This window comes from Xiphias gladius, chromosome 7, assembly GCF_016859285.1.
Source record: "Xiphias gladius isolate SHS-SW01 ecotype Sanya breed wild chromosome 7, ASM1685928v1, whole genome shotgun sequence".
NCBI lineage: Eukaryota > Metazoa > Chordata > Actinopteri > Istiophoriformes > Xiphiidae > Xiphias > Xiphias gladius.
Genome location: NC_053406.1, coordinates 2,870,523 through 2,883,229, shown reverse-complemented (window position 1 = coordinate 2,883,229; position 12,707 = coordinate 2,870,523). Strand labels below are relative to the sequence as shown.

General features: G+C 40.2%; 1 long non-coding RNA gene across 2 annotated transcripts in view; it reads right to left on the bottom strand.

Moving 5' to 3' along the window:
• Positions 1-6,326, bottom strand: part of LOC120791477 — a 112,917-nt gene extending 106,591 nt beyond the window's left edge. For both annotated transcript variants that reach the window (XR_005707687.1, XR_005707688.1), the window contains exon 1: positions 5,923-6,326. This is a non-coding gene — a long non-coding RNA (uncharacterized LOC120791477). The remainder of the gene's footprint in view (positions 1-5,922) is intronic.
• Positions 6,327-12,707: the final 6,381 nt, after the last annotated feature.

Genomic DNA, 12,707 nt, shown 5'->3' with positions numbered 1-12,707 from the left:
TTACTATATGTATTTGAGGGGTTGTATCACTACATTCAGAGAACAAATTAAGTACAGTATACTCATCCCATGACCATAGCATAGTTAGGCCATGATTTGTAATTGGAGGGCACAAATTACTAATCTGAGAGAACAATATAGCCCTCCATTTTCTTCCCTAAAACTTATTGAGCCCCATAAATCCCGCGGTCCAGCTTTAAAATGTGGTGTAACAGTGGCATAAGCATAAAAGAGCCACACAGTAATGTCAGTTTCACAGCAATATCTAGCTGAAGTTAGCTAATATGTTAGCCACCAATAGCCACCATTAGCTACTGGTCTTACCAGGCCAAGTAAGGAAGTAAGGAACCTGTAAACTGTGTATTAATTTGAGTATGTTTTATTACTTATGCATTCAGTTTCATTTGTAAATGAAACACTGTGTTACATAGTCTGGCTATAAATGGACACTCAGGGACCCTCTGGCACCAGGCACCCCAACACTAAACTTAAAAAAAAAAAGGAAAGACAAGGAAAAGAAAAAGAAAAGAATATTGGAATTTTATTTTGTACCATTTTGGAATTGCATATTTAATTCTTTATTGCTTCATTTTTAAATGCTTTATGTTTGCACTGCACACTTGCAGTAAATAAGAACAAAACTGAACTAGATAGATAGTTTTACAAGTTTCTTTCTAGCAATGTTTTCTAATGTTGTTCTCCAAACCTGCATATATACATGTTTTAAAAATGTTTAAAAATGTATTGAAATCATTTTAAAGTTTTTACTTGTTCTAATTGCCTTGTTTTACTTTTCAGTAGATTATCATCAGACTTATGTGGTATAGTCTCATAAATAGATAGTGCTGAGACCCTGTGCAGGTTGGGCGTTTTTTGAGGGTCAAGTTCTGCCCCGGGCCCCAAAAACACTTGTGCTAGCCCTGCACATAGTGATTCTAAGAAATAGAATCATATCTTTTTCTCTGTTGTTTTAACTGCAATTTTCTGCTGCAAAGGCCCATTTTGCCTAATATTAAGTGCTGTACAAAAACATGTCATGAAGAGTGATTTAGCTAGGTATGAAAATAATCTATGGCCCCCTGACAAAACCCCATTAAGGATGTGCTAAAACTGTCCTTGTACACCATCCAGCCACAACATTAAATTGGTAACTGGTTTTAATGTTGTGGCTGATTGGTGTATACGTTGTATATGTATATGTTGTTTTTTTTCTAGGAACTGCACATCCGCAGCAGCTGGCTGGTACAACTGCTTGTGGGAAAAGTAACAATCAGTTCCAGAGATAGAGACCATCGCTGACCTCAGTGACACAAGGTATATGTACGTATATGGGAGAGAACTAGAGAGAGAGAAACAAAATGTGTAAGCCAGCTGAACTCTTCTACCTCTCCAGTCTGAGTGCCATCTCTGATGTCAGACAGAAGAGCCTTGCATCACTGCTGACGCCCGTGCAGCCGGTAAACCAAACACGCTGTCTGACAGCTGATACATAGCATGGACTGTGACCCAGGCTGAACATCACAACAACAGCCCCGTCATGCAGCGTCAGCCTGGCACTTCCTCCAGTCCGGTCTCATGCCTTCCCACACTGTCAGGAGCTGTCTCCAAACCGCCCACATTCGGTTATGTAAGGGGATAATCCTCTGTAGTCATTAAATGATGCATGGCAGTGGAGGTATACAGGCACATAACTATTTGATGCATATGAAATCAGTGCGTTAGTGTTTGATAATCATAATACCTCGCAGCAGATTATATCTCCATACTTAAAATTCCTTTTCTTACTTAACCCCCCACAACCTGGACTGTATCTAAAATGCAGAAGAATTTTTGAAGAGCCGCAGCTTCTCTGACACTTTAATGACCCCCGCTTCTCCAGACTCCCTGGCTCTTTCTCAGACATCTCAATCACCTTCCTCTCTGGTGAAAGAAAAAAAAAAAAATTCACATGAACCCTGCTGTGTGGCTTCTCCAACAGAAACAAAATGGCAGCCCTCTCAGTCATCCAGCAAACCATAAGCTTCTCTTTATTTCCCTCCCTCATTAAACTCTGAATAACTCAGCAGAGAGGCAGCAAGAGGAGAGAGAAAAGTGATTGAATTCTGGTGGAGGAATAAAAGCCCCTTGAGGTTGCCATTTTGAATGTGTGCCACGTTGAACAGGCTCGATCCAGAGATCCCAGAGACAATGGAGGAGGGAAGAATAGTCTATAGACAGAGCTCCAGACCAGCTGACCCACTGTAGATAATGTACCATGGATATTGTGTAATTGTACTGAGAGGCTGGAGTCATGATGATGACCCATCCCGACCTTGGAGGGAAGTGGGCAGAGGCAGAGGAAGAAGCTGTGAAAGGGAGGTCACAAGGAAATCATGGCACCAGACTTGATATCTCTATTCAAAAGACGCACTGACAACCTGGTCACACTGAATGCAGCCCAATTATTTCAATACACCAGCAATCCTGGGAAAGGGGACACGAGAAAAGAAAAATGGGTTTGACATTCAGTCAGGCAGACTGAGGGAGGTAACAAGTTCACAGCCCTTTCAAAAAACATGGCTGCCTGCTGTGTGATGGATCATGGAGCCTCAGATGAGCCGTCAAGGGAATCAGGGAGGAACACATGGAAACCGAGTCGCCCAGGAAGAAGGGAGTCATCCTGACAGTTAAACAAATGAACTCCTGATGGTTGGGATATAAGGAGCTCCAACAGCTTTCTGTTCAGTTGCCCCATATGGACCCACAATATTGCTGCTAAGAAACTACAAGACTGATGCTTCTGAAAACACCTCTAGTCCACCACAAGGACTGATTCATTACATTTTCATTTATTTATTCTTAAATATAGAGATCAGAAAAAGAAAAAAATTTCCTGTGGTGCTTGCAAATGAATACAGTTGAGTTGAAAAGGTGATTACTGAAAAACGTGGAGACCTCACAATGGCGACCTCAACTGTAGCTGACATACCCTTTAATTAAACCGAGGCAAACCTAATAAGTTCACTTTAGAGGGGTACTCCAAAAATTTAGTGTTAGACTTCCATAAAGCTAGGGGACTTTTGAGAAAATAAATGGTCAAATTAAAGCAACAGATGTCGAGATATCCTTACTTTTAATTCCTAGTATGAGTAAGGCATCATCTTTCATTAGACGTTGTACCCTTTTCTTTCAAAATTCATTTTTGTAATGCCAATTTCTGTGACAAATTTGAAGTCTGAAGCCCAACCGGAGATAATCCTGATGATATCAAACGGGTTGTTTTTTTCTTTAGAAAGCTCCTTCAGAGCCACAGAAAATGCTGTACAACTGGTATGCAACTGTTTTTACAAAATGAATAGCATTAACCTTGATGAGCGAACTGACCTATTGATCGAATTCTCATTCAAAAATGAAGTAGGTCTCAATTAAATCTCTACAAAAAAATCAGACACACACACACACACACACACACACACAAACACACTGACACACACAAAGTAATCTTAACTCAAGGTGCACCTTTTGGGTTTGTGTGCTGAACAAAGACGATGAAGGCTATTATTTCCAAGGTTAAGAATTAATTTTATTTTAATATTATCTCCATTGAATGTTTTTGATCAACTATCTATGCAAGTTGGTGAAAATTTGCTTTGCAGTACTTAATTATGTTATTTATCAAAGAACATCAACCTCTTACAAATTACATTAAATTGCCAACAAAGACTTTTGTCTTTTCTTCATAGCTGCGTGTCTTTGCAGTTTAGTATTTTAGTAATTTAGTAGTTTAGTAGCTTTGTAGATTATCCCAAGCTAGTCAAAAAAATCTACAATACAAAAGAGATCCCTTCCTGAAACACAAGTTTTGTACATCCAGGAGAAGTCATCTCTTATTAGGGACATTTTGTCTATGCGTTCCCAGTAAATCATCACATAATGAACAATAAATCATGAATTGGACTTCTTTAATCTCAGTTAAATCACTTCACAGGCAAAGCCTTTCCTCTTCAGGGTGACCTTAACATTAATAGCAGAGGGATTGTAATAAAAGTGGTAACAACGAAGGTAAAACAGAAGTCTAATCCATCCATAAATTATTTACTGCAGTGGAGGTTGTTTAGTGTGCACAAGTGTATGAAACTGGCAAACTGTGTGAAACACCCATTGTAACCATGACAAGCATGACGATCAAGCAGAGAGTGTTAGCTACAGTATGTCTGGTATGCCAGAGATGACGACAACAGCCATTACTACTGTAAACTTATTAAAGTGCAGCTTATCGCTGCCAACAAAATGAGGCAGTGAGGCTAGGAGGAGGTGGTAGGAATGTAATTCTGACAAAACATTCATCATTTTTATCTCCACAAATTAAACAGGCAAAACCATTTGCATAATACTAGTTAATTAAATTTTAGTATCATTTTAAAATATATATTTTTTAATACTCAAATATAGTTAGTGGTCTTATGGTCAGCACATGCTTTAAGTGTATTTATGTGTGAGATATCTGTAAAGTAAGCTACAACAGAATCTGTAAATTAAAAAAATGAAATAAAAAATGATTAATCAAGAAAACATTCAGCAGAATTATCAGTATGAAAATATGAAGATTATGGGTAAATGCAACTCTAGCTAAGCACTTCTCACTGATTCTCACAGGGAAACGGTGGAGGAAAGAGCTGACAAAGTACACCATAGGACACACACACAAACACGCACACACACACACACACACACACAAAAAAAACTAGTCATTGAGTACACTACTACTACTATCACTATTATTATTATTATTATCATTAGGAGCTACAAAATCCACTCTCCTCTCCCCTATAGTGCCATAGTATCTGTGGTGTGCCCCATTTCCACAGCCCAGTAATAATAAACCTGTCAACAACAAGTCTAATGGGAGGCCACTGCTGACACTCAGTTGTCAGTGGCAAAGCACGCCGGGATAGCTAATGGGACAAGCCCTCGGGGGGGCTCAGATGGAAGAGAGCCCCAGACAGGTGAGCGGTCTGACAGGTTTAATACAAAAATAAATAGTCATCAATAATAACAGTACTGTCTTTGTTGACTTAAAATCACAATTGATATCTGCTGTAAAAACCACACTGATATTATTACTGGATAATTGTGAATCCACTCTGATTAAAATGAATAATATAATTAGATTGTGGAGATTTAAGTTAAGGCCAAGGCACCGTGAATTTACGGGAATAAACTTCATAATTAAACATAGTTAGCAGCATGATTTTGAAAATACAAGAATATGAATTTTCACGGAAAATGCATGTATGAAACCAAATGAGTGGACGTCCTCACTCCTCCAACTCATCATATCATCAGGCAGAGCAGGGCGTTAAATCTGCAGCCAATTTCCTGTACCTGAGAAGTTCTGTGACAAATGCATCCAAAACTCCCTTCACAAAACATGAAATGTAATCATGTCTTTGTACCTCCATCACAACCTCACAACCACCACACACACACACACACACACACACACACGTGAGTGAGAGTGAACAACCAGCCTAGGGTACGTCTCCATGATTTCTCCCTTATCGTAACCACGTGTCCGCATTCATCGAGCCTGTCCTCCGTCAACACATGTATGCATGTAAACATCTGAGCCGATCAACCAAACAGTTTCCATATGTAGTGCTGAAGGGAGCAGCTGGAGTTTCAGTACTTTCACACCGCTGTAGGTGACAACAATCGGATGGTGCTGAGAGGAGATGATGTGCAGCGTGTCATTCAGTGTGTCAGTCAGTCTTTTTACCCAATTCCCCACCAGTGCACACACTACTTTTTTAAATTCAGAAAACGAGCAGCTGTAAAAGGACGATATGCAAAATGTACACAGACTAAACAGGAGTTTGGAAGCAGGAAAACCTAGTACAAGAAAAAGAGTGAACAGTTGTTTGGTCTTTCCTGGGCACTGACCTGGACAGCATAGCAAACACAGCGCCGGTCAGCCTCTCATCTTGCTTCTCTTCTCAGATTTCACACTCCAGTTCCCTCCTGACTGCCTTTTGAAGTTGGTCCCTCCGCTATTTCTGAGGTAAAAGTCGTTGGCAGAGGAAGGAATGAGGGAGGGGAAGAGGGAGATGGGGGTGAAGTCTTTCTCTCTTGCCTTTTCTCAATCATCGTCCTCCTCTTCTTCTTATTTTCTTTACTTCCTCCTGTATTTTTCACTAGCTGAAATCTGCACCTCCTCTTGCTCTTCCATAGCAAAAAACACTCACTACAGGGGGAGGAGGAGAAAAAAAACATTGGGAGAGAGAGAAAAAGGGAGAGAGAGAGCAGCAACAAAAGTCTGCTCAGTCACCTTGTCTCCCTCTTGTTCAAATTTAGAGGCTGGATTTCAGGCTGCAAGGCAAACTCTACTGGGCATGCCCACAACTGAGAGGCACACTTTGTAATGAACACTCACTTCCTCTCTTGTTCTTGTGTTCTCTCTCCTCCCTCACGGCTCTTTCTCCTCTCCTCCCTCCCCCCTTCCCCCTCCCTACAGGTCTCAGTACAGCAGGGACCAGGAATGCTGCTAGGACGTAAGTCCACTTGGCTCCAAGGAGCAAGCCCCACTTTACATGAAAAAAGGCAGGCTCATACTTAGACCACAACAGGCTGCAAAGCAGAGCATGGGATAGGCAACAAAGTTTTTCAAAATGTTTAAAATGCAGTTTTAAAAATATGAAGAAATTATTTTGCTGAGCAACATCAATTCAATCACTTGCTCTAACTGCCAAAAATACCAATATTGTTGGTTTGCAGCATATTTCCAATCCAAGTAATTCAGTCGTGCATTTTAGATGGCTGTCCTGACTTCAGTGATGTCAAATTTAATCCAAAATTAATGGACATGTCACTCAAAATGGCATGGCAATAAATTTTGAAAATGAAATCTGATCATGTGAACAATTTCCTGCATCACTTCTGCCTGAGCAAGATAAAAACATTATGTGGATCTATGTGGCATCCTATTTAAAGTCTGCCTGGGCTGAGCTCTGTTGTTCATTATACTGATCTCACCGATACACATGGCGATTTTGCTTAAACTCAAGCAGATACATCCAAGTATTATTTTTCCTAGTCTTTGCACAGCAATGTGTGACGTATTTGTTTAGCGAGTCAGCCTCGTGTCTGTGCTATCTCAGGCTCCCCACACTGACCCAGATTCTCCCCAGCACACTATCAGGACACTATGTATCAAAACCAGGCTATGGAATGAGGACAGCAAGTTCAGAGAGCGACAGACAGTGACAGGAAGAGATACAGGCAGAAAAAGTTCCCCTGGCATCTGTATTGTGCTGCTCGATAAAGAAACTACACCATAAACGCCATCTAAAAGAACATGGAACAATTCAAATTTAAATAAGTGCTTTGGAATAACAAAAAGCCTGCCGATTCGGGGCTTGATGTAAAAAAAATTTAATATAATCACAAAAATAATTCTGTAGCCAGAGCTGCTGCCCAGACCTGGAGCTTCATGGATCCTCTCTGTTGAGACAACAATGTAATCCTGTAGACATCCTGAGCAGCCAGCAATCCATCTGGACCATCTAAAGGGTGGAGATAGGGGCTAAGTCAAGGAGGAAGAGTTCCAGACGGCTGAAGGCTTGACCCTGAGAGGTCAAAAGTCATGGGAAACAGCAGGTCAATATGAAGATGAGAGGTCAATGCCACTGCTGGATAAGCCAGAGCCGTATGTGTCCAGGTCCCAGAGGTTGATGGAGTGATGGGAGTGGCAGGAAAGTGTAAAAAGGTCCAAATTAAAAGCTACAAATTCGAACAAAGGAGGAGACAAGCCAGTCAAGCTTAAGCGAGTCACAGGCAAGCTTTGTTCAGAAATATAGTCAGTGTGGATTTAACTGTGGGAGAGTAAACATGGAACACATGTCAGTTCCTCTGAATTTTTTTATCAGGAATCAAGTGATTAGTATGCCTTAAACAAGGTAGTTTGTACAATGTGTCATCAGAAAACGTCTAAAGGCAAAAGTGTTTATACCTCCACAGTTGAGGTGGGAAAAAAACCTGCTGACATATCCTCTTCCTGGCTACATGCAATGGCCTCTGATCTCTCTCCAAAACTCTTTGTTTTTGTGTCTCTTTTTAGTTTTGAGGCAATGAATTGTGCAGATGAGGATAAGGGCGTACATTTTCCCACTGTTTCTCCTTGAAGGTATTCATGGGGTTGCACTGGACTATGCATGTGAAAAATGACAGAATTGTGGAGTATGTAAGAAGAGAGCTTGAGAGACATTCAGGGGTCAGAAAGGGCTTTCATTATGCTGTTAGACAATCCCACAAATACATTGTTTTAAGCTTACTGAGGCCTTTACACTTCAGCAAAGATACAGTTCAATGTCTGTTGATTACGGTACATCTACTGTAGGGTCTTATGGGTAACCATAGGTCACAGAAGCTGGCAAAGTAGCTGATGCAAAGACTTAATAAATCTCAAGAATATGTTGTGTTGGCCCAGTGCTTCAAACAAACAGATTTATTCAACTTCCTCTTGATTGTCAGATTCGATACAGACGTTAACGTTATACCCAAAATCTGTACAAGTATGCAACAGCCAAAAAAATGGGTCCAAATAACGCCCTTGCCCAAGGTCTTTATGGGTCCACTTGTTTCCAAATAACCAAGACTTCACCCAGGACCCCAGTCCAAACTACAATCATTCCAATCCAGTTGGGTAGGGTCCCACTGTATTGACAAGGGTGGTGTTAAACAGCCCTCCAGCCATCCATCTATTCAGTTAACTAAAAACAAAACATAGGTCCTGAAAAATCAACACTTGTAAGAAAATGAGTTATGTGCCAAATGCTTGCTGATAAGACCATAACATGGCAGCTCTGCAGCCTCCTGTCAGGAGGTTCCACTGTCAGGAACAAAACAGACAAATTGGCCTTGGCCGTGTCAGAACCATCTGAGCCTGCGGGTGCAGACCACACTGGCCTGCTCCTCTCAGCTCAATACTGACTCATTAGCCCTCTCATACTGGCCTCTGAGGACCTGTGACCCCAGCTATTGTCTGGCTTGGGCCTATCCTGATGAGAGCCCCAGCCCTGAACAAAGCCTTGTCATTAACTCTGGCTTGGCTGCCCCCTCAGCCACAACGTGAAGCCCCGGCAGCCTGTCTGGGATGAAATGAAGTGGGTCAGACAAACATGACGCACCGTTCATCAACTTTAACCCCGCTGACGATCACCACCTTGCCAACCTACCATCTCAAGAGAGCGGGGAATGACACGCTATTTACAGGCAAAAGATGAACAGTGTCCATCCACCTGCTCCTGTTCAAACACAAATGTGTGAGGTGTATTGGAGAACTGCAGCTAGCCAACACTAAGTGCATAGTGAGGGGGTGTGGAAAGCAATAATGGTGGCAAGACAGTTGTTTTGTTTTCTCATTCTCTCAGTCAATAAACCAATAACAAGAAGCTAAAGAACACACAGACATGTTGAACTTGCTAAGCAGTGGTGTGCCTGTATGTAAGTAAGATGCTGCCTTTTACTGATCCCAGCTTACTGATGTGCAATAAGAAATGAATCCATGTTGAGAACTAGCTCACTATGATCTAATTTCTAATGGATATGAAAAAAAAAAATAAAGTAATCAAAATCAATTAAAATATTTCACTGTAATCCTAATAGTACTATTAGTCTAGAAATCACCAGATTTTTTCTTAATTTTCAACTAGTAGCTACTGTAACAGTGGTGGTATTGCATTCTTTTGTATTCTTTTAATGTCTTTAATATGTCCCAAGAGGCTCCTCAAGTCATGGCAGGCAAATTTCAAACTATTACAGAGTGAATACATACAGCATGTCTTCCAGCCCTTAGGATCAATTTTGATGAAGTAGGATATCCATCAAAAGCTCCATCACTACACCTACAAAATATGTCGTTAAATGCAGTTGTTCAAGTCTGTGGATGTAGTAGACTGTACATTTCGTTTAACCAGTTAGCTTGTGACTATGTACTGTATAGGTTTTGAAATATATAATATAAATTTTTAAGCTAGTAGACAACATCTCCTAAACAGGCTGAACAGAAACCGAGTGGAGGAAGGACAAAGAGCAGTGACATCGTCCAGATTTGACTAATCGTGAGTGCACGTGAAATGTACACAATCCCTCTTACACACACTTTCACCCATTGATAAAGCAATTAATTGATTTTGCAAAAGTACTGATCTAGTTTTGCCAGGCGTTGAAGGATGTGGTTATAAGCTATCATATTGACAAAACGCTCAAAGCATCATTAGCAGCAAATGTTGGAACACCCTCTTTTTTCTAACCTCAACAGCCTACTAGAACAACACATAACACAAAATCATTCTCAAGGCGTAATACAGGCTTATCAGCAGAGGCAGTGTACAGGACAAAGCACATGAATGAGAGCACTGACTTCAGTAAAACTATTGGAGATAAAACATGTTGCAGGCTATGATACAAGGTTGCAGCCTCCGAGAACTATTGAGACAGGATGGTGAGACAATTGTGCTCAAGACTTCTCTCTTGTGCTTTGCAGTGGCTGTTTAATAGACAGTGCGTGTAGAGCAAACCCACACATGCAGTACTAGCGCCACCCTCTGTACAACAGTCATACTGCAGTCAGTCTATTGAGAGAATAACTTGTAAAATCCTTTGGTTAAAGTCTCTGTGTGTGGTAGCAACGGGCTTTTCTATTCCAAGTACAATTTCTTAGCGGGTTTCGAGTATACAGTGTGTTCACAATGGAAAAGTGAGGAGATTAAGAAAGCAGTATATGTATACTAAAAATCTCTTTATTTTTGAGTACACTATCAGACTTTATTTATATAGCACTTTTCATACAAACACAAGATGCTTTACACAATAAAAACACTACTGCAAAAGCACAAAGGAAACAGAAGGAGCTGCTCGCAGCTGCAAAAAATGTAATAATTGCGTATGGTGGTGAAACAATTCGAGGAAGATCTCTTCAAAAATAACCATAACAATAAAAGTTTTACATTTTCTGTAAAACATTTAGCTTTCTTTTTGTGAAGTTTAACTGCAAAAACAGTTTATTATGACATAAAGAATCTACAAATTAGTATATCGTAGGGAATTTGGAGATAGCTTTTGACAAATCATATAAGGAACAGTACAGTGAGATTAATGATTAATTGGTTTCATTTAGAGTACCCACAAGTGAGCCAGCGTTAGAGGTGTTCAGGCAATGTATGAACAAATCTTTAACACTGAGTCTTAACTTAACTGATTATACTGAATCATTGCTTATAATGTGACATAGCCTGGCTAAAATCTCACTGAAAGACCCTTGAAGGCCACACAAATAATGTTATCATGGATAACTCTTGCAAATAGGTGGCTGCTGAGCTATTAATCTTATACACTGTTTGTTTATATGCCTAGTTTTGTAATGAACTGAACATAACAGACAGGAAACCCCAAGATATTTCATTTAATATCCTATGTTACAATGTAAATTTTAAGACATTTAAGAAAATGGAACAAGCAAACGTTTGGCATTTAAACTTGAAAAATTACTCCAAGGATTAATCGATTATTAAAACTAGTTGCAACTAATTGATTAATTGACTTATTGTTGCAACTCTAATAGTGATTAGCTATTATCAATGAGTTGTTGTTGTAATATAAACTGGATCTGCTACTTCTTTTAGTTAACCTAAATGACTTCATACTGCTCCTTATCACAGGCCTGCAAATTTTAATCTTCTAATCACTTTTATTCTTATCAGCCTAAGTGAATTTAAAGCAGTCATGACCTACCTGGTCTGCTCAACATTTCCAAGTAGTCTAACAGGAGGTTTTGGAGGCTTTGGAATTCCTCTTGTTAAACCAGGACAGCAGCTCTGAGTAGCAGCACCTTACTAGCTCCACTTTTATAGTCTGGATCCTGCAGCAGAGTGCAAATTGACTGGATAGATTTCCAAGACAAAACCCACACTTCAATTGATCCGACCTTGAAAAAAATAAATACATTGTCATCGATGACGCTCTTTGTTAATGCCTCTGTTGGCGAGGCTGGAGAGTGATTCACATCCAAATAGCCAACATCAATAGGTGCTCTATTAAGAGACACTCCTGTCATTAGGAGGAGAAGGTTATCAGTCCGATGATTTTGACTCAACACCCGGTCAATAACATGAAAAAGTACAACTGGAGTTATTTGATATTGGGCTTGAGGATTAAAATATGGTATGGAAATGTTCCTGAAAATTATGATGTAATCAAAGAACTATTGATCATTACCTGTACCTCAGACTATTAGACCGTGCACAAAATAATATTGGGATTCCAGTGCTTTATTGTTGGCTAGCTCCGCCTTCATTATTGAAAAAAGGCCATGATGATTATTCAAATGTCTGGAGGCCTATTGAGCTGTCAGAACAAGGCGCATTGTCGACTGTTTGAAAGTTATAGCTGCTTTCACGCTGTGAAAAGGAAGAAGGGGCCCGGTTGTCTCCAGGGGCCTTGTCACCGATAATTAGTGGTCAATCACAAATTAGTTTAAAAGCTCAAAAAGAATACAGAGAGCAAAGAGCACCATTAGATTGCGATGATTCACTGCTCTACAATAACTGCTTTGGATTTTTATGGGGAACCGAGGTCCTCCTGTTTGTTTATCAAAGTGTCCTGTTACTCCCATAAACTTGATCTGAGGAGGATCCTGAGTCTCCCAGCATCAGTCTTGAGCGAAATTCACT